The 22,467-nt window shown below is 47.7% G+C and overlaps 1 protein-coding gene across 2 annotated transcripts in view; it reads right to left on the bottom strand.

The window, feature by feature from the left end:
• GEMIN8 (gem nuclear organelle associated protein 8) overlaps positions 1 to 15,032 on the bottom strand; it is a 54,934-nt gene extending 39,902 nt beyond the window's left edge. The window contains exon 1 of one of the 2 annotated variants that reach the window (XM_088481152.1): positions 14,928 to 15,032. The gene's annotated coding sequence lies outside the window, so the exon portion shown is untranslated. Of the gene's footprint in view, positions 1 to 14,691; positions 14,863 to 14,927 lie in introns of those variants that run through there. The other variant, XM_088481153.1, reaches the window with a different exon arrangement.
• Positions 15,033 to 22,467: the final 7,435 nt, after the last annotated feature.

Raw genomic sequence — 22,467 nt, 5'->3', positions numbered from 1 at the left:
TATAATTTACCCCTCCCCCCTAATCCTGTATCACATTATACAAACCTACATGACTTGGATCTCCCCATCAATGCCCCTGCGACTTCTCCTCCCTTGCAGTCACACCTCTAAAATATCACCCCACTTTCTCCCCCCTGCACTCACCCTCTCCCAGTTGTACTAGGGTAATTCAGAGAAAGCACAATCACTAATCCACAGGAAGAAAATAGAAGTTTTATTTTGAAGTTTATTTTCAGACACTTACTAAGGAATCACACAGCATCATAAGTAAAACAGTGATACAGGAAAAACTTGTCTGCAGAATTTGATGGAAAATGTTCAGCATATACAGTCAGCTGTTCACATAATGTAGCTATGCATAAGTCACACAGTTCACACATCCAAGACGGCTAATTATCACCTTCATAAGCGGCAGTTTAACTGGGAATACATTTTTTTTTTTTTTTACAAACGTCTTATCTTACTCAATGCACTGTTTTCCATAAAAGCATACATTTCTTCCAGTAGCACTAAATACATATATATATATATATATATATACACACACATACACACACATATACACGAAAGTTGAGAATGACACAGGTATTGGTTTCACAAAGTTTGCTGTTTCAGCGGTTTTAGACAGATGTTACTATGGTATACTGATGAAAAATTACAAGCATTTCATAAGTGTCAAGAGGCTTTTATTGACAATTACATTAAGTTTATGCAAAGTAAATATTTGCAGTGTTGACCCTTCTTTTTCAAAACCTCTGCAATTCGCCCTAGCATGCTGTCAATCAAGTTCTGGGCCACATACTGACTGATGGCCGCCCATTCTTGCCTAATCAATGCTTGGAGTTTGTCAGAATTTGTGGGTTTTTGTTTGTTCACCCGCCTCTTGAGGATTGACCACAAGTTCTCAATGGGATTAAGGTCTGGGGAGTTTCCTAGGCATGGACCCCAAAATGTTGATATTTTGTTCCCTGAGCCATTTAGTGATCACTTTTGCCTTATGGCAAGGTGCTCCATCATGCTGGAAAAGGCATTGTTCATCACCAAACTATTCTTGGATGATTGGGAGAAGTTGCTCTTGGAGGATGTTTTGGTACCATTCTTTACTCATGGCTGTGTTCTTTGGCAAAATTGTGAGTGAGCCCACTCCCTTGACTGAGAAGCAACCCCACACATGAATGGTCTCAGGATGCTTTACTGTTGGCATGACAGGACTGATGGGCGCGCTCACCTTTCCTTCTCCGGACAAGCGTTTTTCCAGATGCACCAATCTGAAAGGGGATTCATCAGAGAAAATAACTTTACCCCAGTCCTCAACAGTCCAATACCTGTACCTCTTGCAGAATATCAGTCTGTCCCTGATGTTTTTCCTGGAGAGAAGTGGCTTCTTTGCTGCCCTTCTTGACACCAGGTCATCCTCCAAAAATCTTCACCTCACTGTGTGTGGAGATGCACTCACACCTGCCTGCAGCCATTCCGGAGCAAGCTCTGCACTGATGGTGCCCCGATCCCGCAGCTGAATCAACTTTAGGGGACGGTGCTGGCGTTTGCTGAACGTTCTTTGGCGCCCTGAAGCCTTCTTTACAACTATTGAGCATCTCTCCTTGAAGTTCTTGATGATCTGATAAATGGTTGATTTAGGTGCAATCTTACTAGCAGCAATATCCTTGCCTGAGAAGCCCTGCACGTTTCTTTGCAGGTAACATGGTTAACAGAGGAAGAACAATGATTTCATGCTTCCAGTTTGTTATTCTAACTCAATCAGCAAGACAGAGTGATCTCCAGCCTTGTGCTCGTCAACACTCTTACCTGTGTTAACGAGAGATCACCGACATGATGTCAGTAGGTCTTTTTGTGGCAGGGCTGAAATGCAGTGGAAATGTTTTTGGGATTAAGGCCCTGATTCAGAGCCGGACGCTCTGACCAGAGCGCTCGCTCTGAATCAGGGCCCACCTCCATAAATATGGAGAGTCTTCCTGGACGCTCGTATAGCTGTGGGTCACCACCCACAGCATATACGAGCGTGCAGGATGATGGTCGCGATGGTCTCGACCATCGCCACTGCGAGCAGAAGCCTGCGGTTGAGTTTCTCAACCGCAAGGCCAGGAGTGATTTTGGCTCTATCAGAGCCAAAATCACTCCCACTGACATCACTAGTGATGTCAGTGGGGCCGGCTTCTGACGGTAGGCGTTCCCATAGGAACGCCTCCGTCTGGCAGGCACGCCCCCGGCACGCCCACCAAAGGGGGCGTGCTGTCAATAAACATTGACAGCACGCCCCCTTTGAGCAGACACTACGAGCGAAGGAAAGTCCTTCGCTCGTCGCGTCTCGCGCATGTGCACGACGGAGCTCCCTCCGTCGTGCGCATGCGCAGTGCAGACCATCGACCCACTTGCGAGCGGACAGTCTGAATCAGGGCCTAAGTCCATTGTCATGGCAAAAGGGACTTTGCAATTAATTGCAATTCATCTGATCACTCTTCATGACATTCTAGAGTATATACAAATTGCTATCATAAAAACTGAAGCAGCAGAATTTTTGAAAACCAATACTTGTGTCATTCTCAAAACTTTTGGCCATGGCTGTGATAGATAGATATACACACACAGTGAATGCGCTAAGCAAAAAAGAATGCGGATCCCAGGGACCACTCACTTCAAAAAGTTGGGGTCCTACTTCACTGTTTTTGGGTCCCATCTCATATTATTGGGGGTGAGGGCAGGCAACAGTTGGGGTAGAGCTGGGGTAAAGGTAGGGAGAAGTTGGGGCAGAGCTGGTGCTCCAGGTGAGTAAGGACAGACAGAGCTGAGGGTAGGGAGGGGTAAGTGCAGACAGTTGTGACAGTGCTGGGGGCAAGGAGGAAGCTAGGAGCAGGTAGTGCTGGCGGTAGGGAAGGGGCAATGGTAGATAGCAGCTGGGGTAAGGAAGGGGTTAGGGGGGGCAGTACTAAGTGGTAGGGAAAGGGTAACGGTAGATAGTAGCTGGGGCAGTAGTGGGGGCAAGGAGGAGTTTATGGGCAGGCAGTGCAGATGGTAAGGTGTGGGATGCACACAGTTAACAGTCAGGGGAAATACACAGCTACACAGTCGGGGCTAGTGAAGGAATACACAGTTAGGGAGTGGAAGGGGCCACACAGCCGGCCAGCAACAGGGGCCACACAGCCGGCCAGTAACACCAAAGATGGGCCTGACAGTTGGAAGCGACACCAGGGATAGGGCCACATAGATGGCCAATAACAGGTGACAGGCCACACAGCCGGCCAGCAACAGGGGCCACAGACGGCCGGAAACACCAGGAACAACCAGGGAGCACACAGCCATCCAACACTACCAGGGACAGTGACCACACAGCTGGCAAACACCACCTAGGACAGGGGCCACACAGTTGGTCAGGTGCCCTCACCTTTCAGGGCACTCCTCTCCACCAGCACACACCCGAGGGTCAGAGAGGAACTTCCGAATCCTCATCTGCTCCTGGGTGCTCTTCTATTCCAGAAATTCCCACCGGGGAGACTGGGGCGTCACGGCCAACTTCCAGTGCAGCGGCACCACCTTCCGGTGTTTCTGCACCCCGAGGCCGACACCTCCGAGCCGATGCGGCCGTCATTTCCCCCGCCAGGGTCCAACATCACCACAGTGCGGAGGCTGAGGCGGAAGCAGAGTGTGAGGGAGAGGGACCTGACCAACTGAGACTCTGCGTGAGCGAGGAGCAGGCAGTGGCAGAAGGCGGAAACAGAGAGAGGAGGAGCCACAAGCACCAGGGGGATTTTGGTAGTTGTAGCGAGGAGAATCCACTGGCGGTGATTGGCTGCTGTGGCACTGCACACACAGCGCATTCTGCAGGACCCGCTGAGTTATAAAAACCGGGCCCCCAACTTCCTAAAACGCGCTATATCGAGTATTTTGCGATCACTGTTTATATAATATATATACACACACACACAATATAGGGAAAAAAGTTTTTGGCCACACCTAATAGTGAATTGAGGTTGCCACAGATGTACAGTATAAAATCAAGCATATAGCCATGCAGTCCCCATTTGCGAACATTTGTAATACAAAATGGGTTGTTCTGCTGATTCCATAGCTTAAGCATTAATGTAAGCACAAAAACTGTGCGTCGGGAGCTTAATGGGATGGGTTTCCATGGCCGAGCAGCTGCATGCAAGCCTCACATCAGCAAGTCCAATGCCAAGCGTCAGATGGAGTGGTGTAATGCACACTGACACTGGACTGTGGAAACGTGTCCTGTGGAGTGACAAATCACGCTTCTCTGTTTGGCAGTCAGATGGGCCAGTCTGGGTTTGGCAGATGCCGAAAGAATGTTACCTGCCTGACTGCATTGTGCCAACTGTGAAGTTTGGTGGAAGAGGGACAATGGTGTTTTTCAGGGTTTGGGTTAGGCCCCTTATCTCCAGCAAAGGGCAATCTTAATGCTTCAATATAGATGTGAATCTCTGTTTTAGTCCCTTACAGATGACTCTGAGCTGCTCCTCTTGGACAGGTCCCTGCCACACCTGACACTAAAATACAAACCCAGACACCAAGGGGTCAGTTATAGTATAGTAGATTCCAGCGCCATCCAATATAAAGTTAATAATTCTGCGTACATCAAAAATCCTTTGTATGTGGTTTATCTAAATAGATGTGGAAAATATAATACTGTTCCCCACTCCAGAGGGCAATTGTCACGTCCACAGTTATTCAGAAAAAACTATTTTTGATGTACACTACGCATAATATCTATTCTTATATTGAATACAGTTAGAATAATCTACTACACTATAAGCGCCCTCTTGGTGTGTGTTCATTTGTATGTTAGCTAATAAATGTCACATAAAACAGATGGGTCTATTAATGTCGGGGTATATACATCTATGCAGCCAAACTGCTCCCATACACCCGGGATGCAGTTTATCCAGACAGAAGCCCGACTTGGGACTTAAGAATCATCAAAATACCGACGTCGGAAGGCCGACAGCCTGGATGAGGGGGGGGGGGGTGTTAAGTTTAGGGAGGGTTATGGTTAGCCACCCCCCAGGAGTAGGTTATGGTTAAGTGCCCCTCCTCGCAAGGTTAGGGTGCAGAAAGAGGGGAGGGGGGGGTTGGGTTTAGGTACCCCCAGGGTGGACTTAGGCACCACCCTGGGAGTTTTAAGGTTAGGCACCCCTAAGGGAGGGTTAGGGTTGGTAGGGGGGGTTAGGGTACTTACCAGCCGGCACCGGGATCGCCTCCTTTCCTGCTTCTTCTGTCGGTATTTCATACGGATTCCCATACACCCACCTTCTCCAGGTCTCTCCCGCATTAATCTAGCACTGACAAGTACAAAGGACCCGGCTGGGAGGCTATGGCATCCGGGTCCTTACCCACAATGCTCTACTGCAGCTCTTCTCCTCCCTTTCCCTCCCATACTCAGCCTCCTACTCCCCCCCCCCCCCCAGCTCCCCGCAGTCTGCCCTGTCCATTCGGCAGTGACAGCGGGCACAGAAAAACGCTGCTGCTTTGTTTCACTAACACCACTGCTTGCAAGTGATGAAACCAAAATGAGAAATGTAAAATAGTGCAGCGAGCAACAGTGCTATATTGCGCAAAATCCCCAGGCTCATTATTGAACGGAGCCCTCAGCCTGTGCGTGATTGCCCGGCTGCTGCCCAGTTACACCCAGTCACAGGTGGAGTTCATACAACTCTGAATTGCCCAGTTGCTCATAATTCGGGTAAGTTCCTTGCACAGTGATAAAAATCACAAAGAACTGTTTGCAAAAAGGACTTGTGTGCAACTCTGCCTAAGACCTAGGGTGTTCAGGTGGCTGTACAGTTTTGGGACAGAGAATTAGGCAATCCGAAAATTTGTTGATGTAAACAAAAAACAGTGCTTAATGCTATGTGATGCTAAGCGTGCTTAATGGCGCCTTTTGCCTGCTGTGATCTAAATACTCAAGTTACAGAGTAAAGTCCTTGTATGCTGTGTGGTGTATAATGGCAAGAAACCCGGATATAGGGGCCGATTCTGAGTCGCAACAGCGTGCTGCATCTGCTTTGCCGTAGTTGCGTCTGCGACTCTATGCTAATGCTAGTATCAGTCCTTCCCTGGTGTACAAGCGTGCGTCCGATTGTGCAAGGACTGGGATGCTCCCACTTTGAGCGCCTTAAGGGGCTGTAACACCACTTGGAACGTCTTTAGACGCCATTGTCGCACTCGACATCAAAACTTGCACCAGCCCCATGCTAGGTGCAGATTCCCCATCAGAGTATGGCCTCCAATGTGAGCCATTATGCGCCTGAGTTCTCAACAAATTCAGCGACACGTCCTCTACACTCCAATAACCCATAAGACGGTGCATTTCCGTGCATCTGAATAGCCGCCTCCCAGTCACTGCCCAGCACATTTCCAATACCTGTCTGACAACATACGTCTCAATCGCAACTGCGCTTCTGTGAGTACACATCGTGGGATGCATGCACTGTTCAACTTGTTAGGGATTTTTGCACACAAACAGTAACAAATCGCTCAAATCCGTAAAACATCGGCATCGTGTGCCTATAATGAGGACAAATAACTACAATCAGAACAGAAATAGTTTTAGGACCGAGGAAAAAATTATTTCAGTAGGTTTCTAAGAAAATATATATTTTTTACTTTACAGGGTTAAAATTTACAAAACACTAGTCCTAAGCATCAGGCAGATTCTGAGGATGGCGTTGGCTAAAGAAGTTCCAAAGAGCTAAGCGTTTCGGAGATTGTTACATACTGCTCCTCCTGCAAGGGCTGATAATCGGAAGGCAGGAGATATCGCCCATATCTCTCATTACCTTCTACTGATACTTAATTCTGCCTTTAAACACACTGAAACAGCTTTATTTCTGCATGTTTTAAGGGCAGCATGAGCTTGGTAAATATGCCTTTTAGTCCGATGTAAAATTGGTCCAGAAATTAAACTTCATAATTTTTGTAAAGTTGGTAAAATCTTGGTAAATCTTTATATTAACCACTTAACTGACGAATTCTTTTTCCAAAAACCGCTCCGAAATTGTCGTTCATTTTTTATGATTGAATTAGGTCAAGAACATATTTTTAAGACTATTGCAACGCATTTTTTTTATTAAAAAAAAAAAACACCATATACCATAAAAATAAACATTTTTATGGAATACTGTAGTGATGTCCATTGACAGCTGTACCATCGATGACTGATGGGTTCAACCATCGACAAAAACAATTGATTGTTAGAGACCGCGGTTGGGGGGCTGCACACACACAATCTATATACAAAATATTTATATATATATATATATATATATATATATACACATATATACATATACACATACACACAAAGATACCCTATTATTTGCGCTAAAATTATTGATGATACTGATATGTAACCAACACTTAAATCTAATAGTGGATAGCTGCACTTTTCACCTAATATCTCTGTTAGACAGATATGGAGGGAAATGGAAACCAAGAAAGAAGAGAAAGGGCGCTCTAATGTACAAAATATAAAATATATTAAAATACAAAATGTGTAAATAACACAAACTGAATAATTAAAAAAAATCAACAATTAATGCAGCAATGAAGTTACTTCAATGATCAGTCCTAGATGTCAACACAAAGGATGAATCTCCCTTTCGTTTTACAGAGAGTAGATTTATTGAGTCCTGTGTTGGTCTTTAAATGATTGTGTAGAGGTCATAAATCCTGTTTTCATGGTTAGCAATGATTCCTTGTAATGTTGCTAAAAAATACCCTTCCACCAAAAATACACCCAATCAGGCCAAAAGGCTACTATTATTATTTGAATAAAACACTTCAATCTCAATAAAAAAGAACAATATTTATTCAATAAAATCAGTGAATCTGATGAGCTTGCATCAAACACTAGTGAAAATACGATGGAGACCCAACGCGTTTCGTCCCGACATGGGACTTCATCAGGGGTACATCATCAAATGACTGTATTATCAGTCCTATTAAGAGTCAGGAAAATGTGAACACTGATCAAACGATCCTAAGATCTGTTTGCGGAGAATAAACTGGAGTAGACGCATTTTATATAGTGGATGGATTTATGCTCCCAGGTAAGGATTGCTCAGAAGCAATAATCCTGTACCACTCCTGCAAAATACTGCTGACAAGTGTTTCAGTCTGCAGCAGTCATTTGATGATGTACCCCTGATGAAGTCCCATGTGGGGACAAAACGCGTTGGGTCTCCATCATATTTTGACTAGTGTTTGATGTAAGCTCATCAGATTCACTGATTTTATTGAATAAATATTGTTCTTTTTTTATTGAGATTGAAGTGTTTTATTCAAATAATAACAGTGGCCTTTTGGCCTGTTTGGGTGTATTTTTGGTGGAAGGGTATTTTTTAGCAACATTACAAGGCATCATTGCTAACCCTGAAAACAGGAATTATGACCTCTACAAAATAATTTAAAGACCAACAAAGGACTCAATAAATCTACTCTCTGTGAAACGAAAGGGAGATTCATCCTTTGTGTCGACATTTAGGACTGATCATTGAAGTAGCTTCATTGCTGCATTAATTGTTGATTTTTTGAATTATTCAGTTTGTGTTATTTACACATTTTGTATTTTAATATATTTTGTACATTAGAGCGTCCTCTCTCTTCTTTCTTGGTTTCCATTTCCCATATATATATATATATATATATATATACATACATACACACACACACACACACACAGTATATATATATATATATATATATACACACACACAGTATGTGTGTGTATATGTATATATACACATACATATACATACACACACACCTCCGCATATATATATATATATATTTATATTATAATGTATATAGATTGTGTGATTTTTTTGGGGGGGTGGGGCATGTACAATGCCCGATCACTGTGTCCAGCAGTGATCGGAACAGGGGCGGAGTTGTAGGCAGTAAGAGGTGCTGGGGACTGGGCACTATGTAATCGCCTGGCCGGGGGAGGAGAGAAGAGCATGAGGTGCTGCCCTTCTGTGCGGGACAGGAACAGAGCAGCAGCCGCCGATGATGCTGCTTCGGTGGCTTTCATAGGGTTGGGCTAGCCGCTGGCTCCCTAGGCATAGAGCAGCAGCTGCGGCTGACAAGAGCCGCAGCTGCTGCTCCTGTAGTTGGATGTCACCGGCAGCCAGCGCTGGTGAAGGAAGGGGAGGGCTAGCCACCCACTCCCCGAGGACAGAGCGGCAGCCGTGGCTGACAGGAGCCGCAGCTGCTGCTCCTGTATTTGGATGTCACCGGCAGCCACTGCCAGCCAGCGCCGGTGAAGGGGTGGGCTAGCCGCCCACTCCCCGGAAACAGAGCAGCAGCCACGGCTAACAAGCCGCTGCTTCTAGAAGTCAATTCCACGCCGGCGGGGACAAGGGGGAGGGGATCCCGCCAGCTGCCCAGGTCTGGGACACAGCAGGACAGCCACGCAGGGAGGGGGGTCACGCCCGCTGCCCGATCACTGCTGGCCACAGTGATCGGGACACACAGGAGGAGAATCCTGTGATGCAGAGGGACCAGGAGGTCCCTCTGATATAGGCGGCTACGGGAAGATTAGCTTCCCGCAGCTGCCCAGTGGCCATTTCTGACTGGTCGTATCAGATACGACCATGTCAGGTAAAGCCCAGTCTGGCATGGTCGCATCTGATACGACTGTGCCAGGCAAGTGGTTAAGGTAAAAATGTCAGGACACAAAGCAGAACCTTTGGTATCATCCACCCACTAAATAAATATACCAAGTGCATTTAAATGCAATAATTTAGCCAATAATGACATGCCATGCTTCAGCTCCTGTAGATAGCTCTTAAAATTATTGAATTATGTGGGACATGTATTTTGGGATGTTGTATAGATGGGAAATTAGTTTTGCGGATATGGGAGTTACAAGGGGTGCTATATGTATTACCGGCGGGCGCATGGCCGGCGGTTCATTTCCCGACAGCGCTGGAAATCCCGATCGTCCTAAAGGCAAGTATCAACTAACCTAACCCCCCTAACCCTCCTTAGGGTTGCCTAACCCTAACCTCCCCCCCTGTGCCTAACCCCCCCTCTAAGTGCCTAAACCTAACCCCCCCTTCCCCGCTGCCTAACCCTAAGTCCCCCTGGGGGGTGCCAAACCCTAACCTCCCCCCGGGGGTGCCTAAACCCCCCCCCCAAGCGCGCGGCTGTCCGCTGCGGCGCCCGCCATCTGCTCGATCATGATGCCGGGGCGCTGCTCTCCAGGCAAATTACAGACGTCTACATTTAGACACCTGTCATTTGTCCCTAGTCGGGCTAAAGCAGTCTGGAAGCCGGCGGTCAGCATTTAGACCGTCGGGTTCCAGACTACATCTCGTTAAAGTATTTTTTCCCCAATATTTTTGAAACTTGCTTAAACAAAACAAAACCCATTACAGAGCCTTTAATTTGGTTAAAAAAAAACTTGTTTTGTAATTTTTCCACTGTAAGGTAAAAATCAGCCATATAACACAGAACCTAAAATACTTTGCATATGGCCACTAATGGCCTTCTATGTTGTTATACGATCTTAATTAGCCACTTTTTGGTAAGGGGGTTCATGGCGATTTCCCCACTTTCCATACACTTCCTCAGGGTCACGCACTGACGAATTACTGCATGACATTATCGTGGGTCCCATATATAGGCCTTTAAAATGAAAAAGGTACAATTCACAGGAGCTCTCGATGAAAATAATCCACAAAGTGGTGATGTAACCTGTGTCTTTCACAGAACCTACAACTAAAAGAATTGGCCCCTTAGTGATTACTGGCTGGCATGACAATGCATAAGGACCAAAGTGAAGTGACGTCAGCACAACTATGCATCCCATTTCCGTCCCTATTAACTTGGTATTAGTCTTCTTATCCTCTAAGTCTAAAGCTGGGTACATACACCCGAAATATCATCCCGACGTGGTTCAAAACGATATATCGTACAGTGTGTACTCCCGATCCGTAGTTCCCGGCCGTCGCTCACTGAGTTGTCCCATCTACTGTGCTGCATGCAAGATTTGATGATTCAATGAATAACACTGTGTAGTTACATGAAGCATGCAACTTTACACAGTGATCGCACATACGCATTATATCGCGTATTTTACCCACTTTTGCGTATCGGGGACAAATTTTTAAAAAATGTGTGGCCCCCGAGGACGCGCTCCGCTTACAGATAATCCCTTGCCGCCAACTAAGTAACTGACAGGGGTGGCTGGGATGGGAGGCAGAGGGGAATATACTTCCCGGGCTGGACCTCACTATATACCAATTGGAGTTGAAGTTGTAACTATTGGTAGTTACAGGAGTGGGAGGGATGCTGGACGTCTGTCGCGGACCGTGGGGAGGAATTCTCGCCCGGAACATTCAATTACTGTGTGGCTTCTCTCTTATCTGCTTGATCCGGTCCTTCTCCCTGCAGAACTGAGGAGAGTGGCCGCATGGGATCTGCAGCATTGCCAGCCGGGAGTAGGCGATTGATCACTGGGGAGTTGAAGTACTGCTGACTGGGAAGGTAGAGTGTCCTCCAGGGAGCTGTACACTGCTGGTGATGGACTATTTATTTTATTTCTTTACAATGTCCTCCCACTATAATATTGTTAGAAATTGAGGGCACTCCTGTTAGTTACTCTCTCTAAATGCAAAAGGAGCATCTGCAGTAGAGATACCCTCCCTCTAACAACTCACTAGTGGCGGAGGCAGGGCGACAGGCGCTGGGGGAGCGATATATATTAACATAACATTTCAGAGCTGTGCAGAATTTTTTTCCCGTAGAGGGGGAATGGACTAGCTGCTACTAATAAAACTTTCAGCTGCCATCTACTCTTACCCCTTCCCAGCCCCTCACTGACTGCCCCTAATCTCCTCCTTGCCCCAGCTGCTGTCTACCCTTACCTCGTCCCTACCCCCAGCACTGCCTGCCCCTTGCCACCAGTACTGCCCCAACTGCTGTCTACCCTTCAGCACTGCCAGCCCCTAACCTCCTCCTTGCCCCATGTACTGCCCCAGTTATCTACACTTTCACCCTTCCTACCCGGCCCTAACTTCCTCTTTGCCCCCCAGTACTGGCAGTTGCCATCTATCCTTGCCCCCTCCCTACCCCTAACCTCCTCTTTGCCCATAGTACTGCCTGAGCTGCTATCTACACTTGCCCCCACTCTACCCTCAGTACTGTCTGCCCCTAGCCCCCTCCTTGCACCTCAGTACTGTCAGCTGTTATCTATCCTTGCCCCCAGAACTGTCACGATTGCTTTCTGCACTTACCTCCCCCCTTTTCCCCAGCACTGCCTGCCGTTACTCCCCTCTATCCCCAACTTCTCCCTGCCTTTTCCTTCAGCTCTAGCCCAACTGCTACCTGCCCCCAGCACTGTCCCAGCTGCTGTCTGCTTTCACCCCACCATAATATGTAATGGGACCCAGAAACAGTGGAGTAGGACCCCAATTTTATAAAGCGAGGGGTCCCTGGGACCCACAATGTTTTTTGCTCTTCGCGATCACTGGTTACATTGCATCATCGCACAGCGGATTGTACAGTGTGTTTGGCATGCACAATGTATATACACACTGACGTGCCAAAAGTCATGGGATAGATGCCTAGTATCGTGTAGGACCCCTTCTAGCCTGGCGAAGTGCAGCAACTCGATGTAGCATTGATTCCATAAGTGGACGGAAGACCTCTGAAGAGATTTTGAAACATGCCATCTGGATAGCTTCCCACAGCTCCTTGATATTTGTAGGTGCAGAATCTTGGGTCCGAATGGACCTTTCCACCATGTCCCATATATGCTCGATTGGGTTCATATCGGGACCACACCATTTGTCTCAACTCTCCAGAATGCTCCTCAAATTGGAACCAATGACACGGTGCATTTTCCTGCTGGAATATTTTATCATTGTGGGGATACATGAAGTCCATGAAGGCTGAAAATGATCATGCAATGCAACGTAGCGGTTTACCAGACGATAACATGTTCAAGCAGACCCTACCCATGGCACTTGAACACCATTATGGAACCAACAACAACCTGCAAGGTGCCTTGACAACTGGGGTCCATGGTCTCATGGGGTCTGCACCACAACAGAACCCAACCATCAGCCCGAAACAACTGGAACCGTGACTCAATGGACCACGCCAGATGTTGCCAATGTGGTGTTGTAGTGTCCGGTGTCTTAGTGTTAACAGGGGCACACTCATGGGTGTTCTGCTACCAAATCCCAAGGAAGCTAAAGAAGACTGCATTGACCTGCTGGATATGTGACTGGGATCTCATGCATTGAGTGTGGATGTGATTTGAGCCAGTGTCGCTTGTCTGTTACCACGGACAACGCTGGCCAGACGCTGCTGGTCAAGAGGTATTCCAGGTACACGTGACACCTTCGAAACAAAAATTTTCGAGTGTCCACATAATTTAGGAACTGAAACTCCGATAATTCACGTAGTGTTGCCATGAGCAGCCTAGCCGGTGTTCTAATTGACTCACGAGATGTCAGATTACAACTAATGCAGGTCTGGGTATTTAAAAGACATCACAGTATTGTGAAGCCACCTACAATTACCTTTGCCTACTGCTATCCCATGATTTTTGGCATTTCAGTATATAGACATACACATAGATACAGTTAAGTGACAGTCTATACTGTGAGAATGAGTAGTATGGAGCTACCACTAGCCTCCAGTCCCGTGAGGGGGGGGGGGGGGAGGCAGCACTCGTAGGGTCTGTGTCAGCAACCACTAACTTTTAGTTCCCATTATGTAAATAAAAATCTGCACTAGTAAGGTCTTCGGCAGCAAAAATGTATTAAACATTGATTTTTAATATCATTTATTTTGCTAATAACCCTACAAGTATATTTAACACTGTTTAGTCTTTTATTTTAACGTTATAAAACTATTTTTTTCCAAGAATGTCCAACAATCCAACCTGGCTAGCTTGCAGTATGGAGACGAGAAGGACCCATGTTAAGCAGCAGTGTGAATGGGTAACCTGGGTCATCCGACCAGAGTACCATTTACAGCATTTGGGGGCCTATGTAACAAAGCTTGATGAGAGATTAAATTGTGAGAGAAAAAGTATTAACCAAGCAGCTCCAGTCATTTTAAAATGTAAGTTAGAAGCTGATTGGTTGGTGATTTATATCTCACAATTTTCTCTCTCATCAAGCTTTGATACATATGCCCCAGGGAAAGGCCTGCCAAGAGCTGCGCCTGGCCCAGGTAAAAGGGGGCATGACCTAATAGCAGGAGGTGTGGCCATGCCCAATTAGGTAAAAAAAATGTTTCACAGCACCACTGCGTACTGGCAAGGGGGGCGCTGTGAGCCCCGTCAGCCCAGCGCATAGCCAGTGGGGGGCGCAATCAGCTTGATCACTCCCCCCACAGGCATAGGTGACTGCTTCTTAGCAGCTGTGAGCTGACTGCACCCCTGCCCAGGGAGAGGCAGATACCTGGCCTTTATCAGACCCCCGTCTCGAGCATAATGGTAAATTTGCATGAAAATGTTACTTTTAACAATGCAAGATAAAGCAAAAAAATATATAAATCACATATACATTAAAAATTCAGATTTTGGTAAATATTCCCCCCATAAGCTTGATGAATCACATACTGCAACACAGACGAACATAGCAGGGGACAGCAGAGCACAGTGGTGTAGCAGAACGAGACAAGTACTCTGTAACTTACTGGACACACCCTTGACCACATCATGCACACTTGCTCCCTTACTAAACCACTTTGGGAAATAGAAAGTCTGTGTTCTATGTGTCTGATGGAGCCACAGCTCGTATGCTGGACAGTGCATGGAAGTAGATGATGCTGCTATCAGTAAGCATGGGATCGGCATTGCCGCGCTGTGCTGCACAATACCGGGCGTTATAGAGATGCCGGAGCGCACACAGCACCGCTAGCTGGGACCATACCTTAGAGGGGACGGCAGCAGCACTTGTCATGCATGTGAGCCGGAAGCTGTACGGAAACTTCCATGCTACACGGGGCCCTGCCCAGCTTTCACCCACAGCCAATAGCGGTCTTGCTAAGAAAGCACAAATAATCACGCAGCTCTCACTGTTACTTTGCTGGGGAATCTCTATAGAGTGTAACTAAGAGAAGGATGGCGATTGGCTTACAGGAGAGCAGCAGCGAGGTTCCTCAGCTCTTGAGAGAAGCTGCTGAGCTGTGAAATGGCCATCAGTGTGCCCTCCATCGATTGTATGAACCCTATGCAACGGTGTATCCATCGAACGTTTGCGCATACCAGCCCATCCCGATTCCAGATCCCGGGAGAAAACGTGATATCACACGCAGTGATTTAAGCCAGGTACACACTGGTAGATATATTGGCCGATTAATTGATTGGTCAATATATTGTGTACACATCGGCCAGTGTGTACAAGCAATATAGGTGCATACACACGTAACGATTTTCTGTCAGATTTCCCTTGAAAAAATGAACGATTTTTAGAAGTGTAATGAACGATTTTTTGAACTATGAACGAATAATGGGCCTGATTCAGACCCACTCGCGAGCGGCTGTCCGCTCACAAGTGGGTCGATGGTGTGCACTGCGCATGCGAACGACGGAGGGAGCTCCGTCATGCGTGAGACGCGACGAGAGAAGGACTTTCCTTCGCTCGTAGTGTCTGATCAAAGAGGGCGTGCTGTCGATGTTAATTGACAGCACGCCCCCTTTGCGGGGCGTGCCTGCCAGACGTAGGCGTTCCCAAGGGAACGCCTACCGTCCGGAGCCGGTCAGTGGGAGTGATTTTGGCTCTGATAGAGCCAAAATCACTCCTGGCCTTGCGGTTGAGAAACTCAACCGCAGGCTTCTGCTCGCACTTTCGATGGTCGCGATGGACATGGGTGGTGACCCACAGCTATACGAGCGTCCAGGAGGATGCTCCATAATTATGGAGGTGGGCCCTGATTCAGAGCGAGCGCTCTGGTCAGAGCGTCCGGCTCTGAATCAGGGCCAATGTTCCTTCCCTTAACGAAAATCGTCATGTTGGACAGTCTGCAATGGACGATGAACGATAACTACAAACGGGAGTGCGCATTTGTGATTATCGTTCATCGTTATAACTCAAACTGAACGATTTAACAATAACGACGTCGTTATCGACAAATCGTTCAAAAAATTGTTACGTGTGTATGCACCCAGCGCACCTTAAGTCTGTGAACATTGCTACTATACGCACAGCCGATGGCAGATATGTCTGTCCATCAGAGGCCGTGGTAAGCATGGCACGACGCGACCCCCTGCCAGCCGGACCCGCGGGCAGAAGACAGATGATGGTCGTTCAGTGTGTATGAACAACCATCATCTACAGATATATCTGCAGATCACTCGATCTGCAGATATATCTGTTAGGTGTGTACCCAGCTTTACTGTGTTTTGGGGGAATGCAGTCAATAAGCTGGCGGGCGAAATGCCGATCGCCGGCTTCCAGACTCTCAAATCCCGGCAGGGGACTAATGACAGGAGTCGAAATCCCGACACCTGTCATTATACCTATGCCGGGAGCCCGACCCCGGCATAACGAACGAAGGTAAGCTGGGCGCCAGGTGCGGACAGCTGTGGGGCGGGAGGGGAGGGTTAGCTTAGGGGATCCTGGGGGGAATTTAGGATTAGGCACCCCCCGAGAGGGGTAGGCTAGGGGAAGGGGGATTAGGGTTAGGCACCCCGGGGGGAGATTAGGGTTAGGCACCCCCCCGGAAGACTTAGGTTTAGGCTGCGGGACGGGGGGTTAGGTTTAGGATGGGGGTTAGGGTTAGGCACCCTTAGGGGGGGAGGGTTAACGATAGGAAAAAAAAACTTACCTTGTCAAGATCTAGCGTCTGGCGTCGGTATTAGGTCTGCCGGGCTCACGACCGGCGGTATTTAATACCGGTTCCGTTATGGGGCCCATGCATCAGTAAGCAGAGAAAAATTGTTCTCATGATTCTCCAATCCACCAATATGTACCCATCCATTACATATAGTTTTCAGTGATTTGCAGATAATTTTCAGCAAATACAGATCTGCAAATCGTGAAAGGCTCATCATTCTACTAGTAATGGTCAGCAAAATGGTTAATTTCCCCTATTGAGTGCTGATGTATGGGCCCCATTCAGAGTTTTACGCAATGCTGATGTTTCGCAAATGGAGACATTTTTTGCCATTGCGCATATGTCTGACTCACACTGCACATGTCTCGTGGTACATTACCATAGTCTCACGCTGCAAGTCTTTATTGGCAGTGTGATTGACAGGCAGGGAGTGTTTGGGGGAGGTAATGGAGAGTGTTGGCTAAAAACGCAGAATTGTCTCTAATGTTTCAGAGCGTGTCACATCCTGCATCTGCGATCTCGTGGTGTCCCTTTTACACAGTGCCCAAATTAGTGTCCCTTATACATAAGGCCCACAGTAGTAGTGCCCCTAATACAATGCCCACAGTAGTAGTGCCCCTTATACAATGCCCACAGCAGTGGTGCCCCTTACACAATGGCCCCAGTAGTGGTGCCCCCCATTAGAAGTACCCCCATTAGTAGTGCCCCCATTATTAATGCTCCCCAGTAGTATTCCCCCCATTAGTAATGCCCCCTATAGTAGTGCCCACAGTAGTAATGCCCCATTAGTAATGCTTCCCAGTAGTAATTCCCCCATTAGTATTGCCCCCTATAGTAGTGCCCACAGTAGTAATGCCCCCAGTAGTAATGCTCACAGTAGTAATGCCCCCATTACTAGTGCCCCCATTAGTAATGGCCCCATTAGTAGTACCCCCAGTAGTAATGCCCCCTATAGTTGTGTCCCCCAGTAGTAATGCCCCCTATAGTCGTGCCCCCAGTAGTAATGCCTCCTATAGTAGTGCCCCCTAGTAGTAATGCCCCTAGTGCTGGTGCTTCTAAAAAAGAAACAAACCCACAATACTTACCTTAAGCCCCGCTCCTACTTCCGCTGCCGTCCAGTCCGACCGTGGCTCTACGGATCTATGGGAGAGACGTCATGACGTCCCTACCATAGTGCTCTCTGCAGGAGCCGGAGCTCAGGAGTGAGCTCCGGCTCCTCGGATCTATGGGAGGGACGTCATGACGTCCCTCCCATAGTGCTCTCTGCAGAAGCCGGAGCTCAGGAGTGAGCTCTGGCTTTCGGCTGCCGCTGCAGGGAGGGATCCGGGTGCCCGCTGGTAACAAATCTCGGCGGGTGCCCGGCAAATGGAACCTCCCAGCTGCGGCTAGCGGGGGGGGGGGGACTAGCGCAGTTTTTTTTTCTTTTGGGACTCAGTGGCGCCCTTTAGGAGCCGGCACTCTGGGCGACGGCCCTGTTAGCCCGCCCCTAGAACTGTCACTGCTGTTACACAGTATAAGTGTGAGTGTCTGTTGTCTGTTATACTGCTTGTTTCAAGTATAATCTCATCAGCAAATGTGAGCAGTTAATTTACCTGTATATATGTGCCTTGGTGTACAGTACAGTTTTAGAAGGTCCAACCTGAAATACTCATTATAGTACCATGGACAGATGGCAACATTTTAAAATGGTTTCTACAGAAACTGCTGTTGTGTTAGTGCGCCTGTGCCATACTTTCCTACTTTTTTTGGGACATCACTTCTAGTAGTGGAATTCCAAGGTGCATGTGTAGGGGGCACAATTGATATCAACGGAAATCGGCACTGGGATGGCACGATTCACACACTATAGGGCAGGGGCGGGGAACCTTTTTTTTGCCAAGGGCCATTTGGATATTTGTAACATCATTCGCGGGCCATACAAAATGTCTGTCCTGTCATTTACTCGTATGCAGGGAATGGCCGACCCCATTACAGTGTGTCTGTATGTCACCAGGCAGAGTAGAGGGGCAGACAGTGTGGAGGGGCAGTCCTGATGGTTTCTGGTTGTGTGACAGGCAAGGTGGAGGGGCAGCCCTGGGGTCCTCTCACCAGCACTGATGTAACCATCCCGGCCCTGCTGATGACAGCCCTGTACACCCCTTACACTGCCATAGTAACAGCCGCAGCCTGCTGAGGGGGAGAATCCCACCGCTGGAGTAGTGTCACTGTGGTATGCTGAAAGAGCAACAGCCCAGCCACCACAGTTATGGATGCTATCAAATAAGCTCCTAGATTTATTGAATTTAAAGTCCTGTCTGTGGTTGCCTTGGCAGGGCCAGGCCAAATGATTTTGCGGGACTTATACGTCCCGTGGGCCGGACGTTCCCCACCCTTGCTATAGGGTTACCACCTTGTTGCTTTCCGATTTCTAGACAGGTGATGGGTGTTAGTGGATGTGGTCATTGGGCTATTGATTTGGAGTAGGGATGGCCAATTGGGCACTGGGGAACAGGTAAGAACATTGCCCACACATTAAGCCACACTGTAGTGTTCCCCACATTAAGCCACACTGTAGTGCCCACACATTATGCCACACTGTAGTGTCCACACATTATGCCACACTATAGTGCCCACACATGCCACCTGAAGTGCCCACACATGCCACACTCATCCCCAAACATGCCACTGTAGCACCCACACATTATGCCACCTGTAGTGCCCACACATTATGCCACAATAATACCCACACAATATGCCACACTGTAGTACCCACACATTATGCCACACAGTAGTGCCCACATTATGCCACACTGTAGTACCTACACATGCCACACTGTAGTACCCACGCATTATGCCATCTGTAGTGCCCACACATGCCACACTGTAGTACCCACAGATTATGCCACCAGTAGTTCCCACACTTTGTCTAACTGTAGTGCCCAAACATTATTATGGCACACTGTAGTCCCCACACATTATACTGCCTACACATTATGCTACCTGTAGTGCCCACACATTATGCCACCTGTAGTTCCCACACATTATGCTACACTGTAGTCCCCACACGTTATGCCACCTGTTGTGCCCACACATTATTCCACCTCTAGTGCCCACACATTATGCTACACTGTAGTCCTTACACATTTTGCCACCTGTAGTGCCCCCACATTATGCCACCTGTAGTGCTCACACAGTGTACTCACTAGCAGCATCCTCAGGCAGCCGGCAGAGCAGCAGTCACAGCCTCACAATGAGTCACACCCTTGAGGCTGCGCTGCTGCTAAACTCCAGGTCAGAGGAGCATGTGATGCGCTCCTCCAATCAGAGCACAGCACATGCTCCTCTGACCCCACTGCAGAGACTACTGGGGTATATTACCCAGTAGTGCACTGCAGTGCTGAGCACTGTGCCCTGGTCCTCTCTGCGTGCAGCTGCACTGCAGGTTGTCATACAAGTACAAACGGCATCGGGCAGTGTGGACCCCTATATTGCGATGGGCCCTGGTGCAGTGCACCGACTGCACCGCCGGTAGTTCAGCCCCTGCATCGGAACTTGTGGCCTCTTATCATAAAGAATCAGTCGGTTCACCGCTGACGCAGTTTTAACAGCAGCTACCCTAACAAAGTGAGGTAGTGCTTTACCGTCAGCACTACTCCCTGGCTGCTTTCCAGCCACTACTGAATATCTAGAGCCGTTTTTCTCCAACTTTGGTCCTCAAGGCACACTAACAGTCCAAGTTTTAATGATATCCATGCTTGAGCACAGATGGTTAAATCAAAATAACTAAGGTACTAATTAAGACACCTGTGCTCAAGTACGGCTATCTATAAAACCTGGCTGGTTAGTGTGCCTTGAGGACCGTGGTTGGGAACCCCTGCTCTAGAGACATATACGCTTGGTGACAGTCTTTGGTCAAGATATCTGTCTTCTGCTCTAACACCTTCGGTCAGTTGTATTTGATAGATTGTGTTTACATATCTTTCGCCACAAGAGGGAGCACTTATGCTGTTCTCTTCATTCCACCGTTTCATGCTTCTATTTAGAGCTGACATACTATTGCCACGTAGGGGCCTAATCATCATCACTTAATTTTTACAAAAGCAGGTGAAATGCAATTGTAAAAATTAAGTGTTTGGGCCATTCATTAATAAGGTAAAGCAGAAGATATCTCCTGCTTACCTTCCTCTGGCGGAATGGGCGGCTGTCCCCATACACTAGTATGGGGATAGAATTCATCAAGCTCTGAAAATATTATATTTTCGGAGCTTGAGTGCGGGAGCATTCACCATCTTCAGATGGCGTTTGCTTCCGATCCAGGTTCGCAACCGGAAGGAGTCCCGAGTTGCGAAGAGGGATCCTTTTGGATCCCTCAGCCGCTGTCCGGCTCCTTCCACGGACTTCATGGCTCTGTAGGTCAATCATGCACGCTAGCGTCACTGCTCTGAAAGCTGACGAAAATGATGAATTGCTCTGGCACTCGCATCAAATTAGAATGTTAGTTATTGGGGTCAGAGGAACGCAGGGCCGGCCCTAGCCAATTTGATGCCCTAGGCAAGATTTTGGCTTGTGCCCCCTAGCACCGCCACTAGTTCCACCTCTAACCCAGCAACCCACTCCCAACAGCACAGATCATAGCATCAGCCAGCAACACCTATCACATTCACCCGCAGCACCCCTCACCCAGCAGCACAGATCACAGCTGCAGCACCCATCACCCATCATCCAGCCAGCACACAGCACCTCTCACAGAAGTCAGCTCAGCACCCCTCACTCATGCTGAGCTGACTTAGTAAAAAACTCACTCTTAAGAGCTGCCGCCCCTGCAGTTGTTTCCCCAGCTCCTAGCCATTCCTGTGCATGGTGACTGGCAAATACATTGCCCCCACAGGAAACACACACTGCCCCATCAGGGAAAAATTCAAACATATTGTCCGTCGTCCATTATCCACTGACAGAGGCCCCCATTAAACAATGAAGCATAACCTCTTTAACGCTCGCTGAAGGGGTTATGCCTCCCTTTCTGGTTTTAACAAACAACGGTAACATAAGATTACAGCTGTTTGTCAAACATCACTTTAGAGCGATGCGTTCCCCATTACTGGCAATGGAGACCCGGCGGTGCCTTTCCGGCTTCCACGCGCTGCCGGGTCCCCGTGTCATGCACATGCGCAGACAGAATGTTGTGCATGTGTATTACACTGGCCCACCAGTGAGCGGAGAACCCCGCCGATGAGGAGGACTTCATGGGATCTTGCCAGAGGAGTAAGTATTGATAAATACCAGTGGCATTTTCATTTGTATCAGTGATACTAAATGCCGCTGGTATTTTCGTTCGTTTATAAATGTGGCTCAGAGTGTTCTTATATTTGGTAGGAAAGCCAGACAAAGGAGGATTGTAAAAAATATATATATATATATATATATATATATATAGACCTCTCAAGATAGCTATATACATATATGCTCACACAGAAATGTAATATACTGTACTGTAAATGAATGTATAGTTTACCATCAGTAGGACAGGCAATCAGGTCACAAGACTGGTTTGGCTCAGGTTGTGTGTGCACTGTGCTGGGCTTTTCTTTTTTAGCCCTGGGGACTGTCACAAAATGTCAGATCCCCGGCGGCAACTGCAGGAGCAGAGCGGACACA

The sequence above is a fragment of the Taudactylus pleione genome, unplaced genomic scaffold (assembly GCF_031769625.1).
Source record: "Taudactylus pleione unplaced genomic scaffold, aTauple2 ptg000265l, whole genome shotgun sequence".
NCBI classification, from domain to species: Eukaryota; Metazoa; Chordata; class Amphibia; order Anura; family Myobatrachidae; genus Taudactylus; species Taudactylus pleione.
Note: the sequence above shows the minus strand (reverse complement) of the source record. Positions and strands in the feature narration are given on the sequence as shown.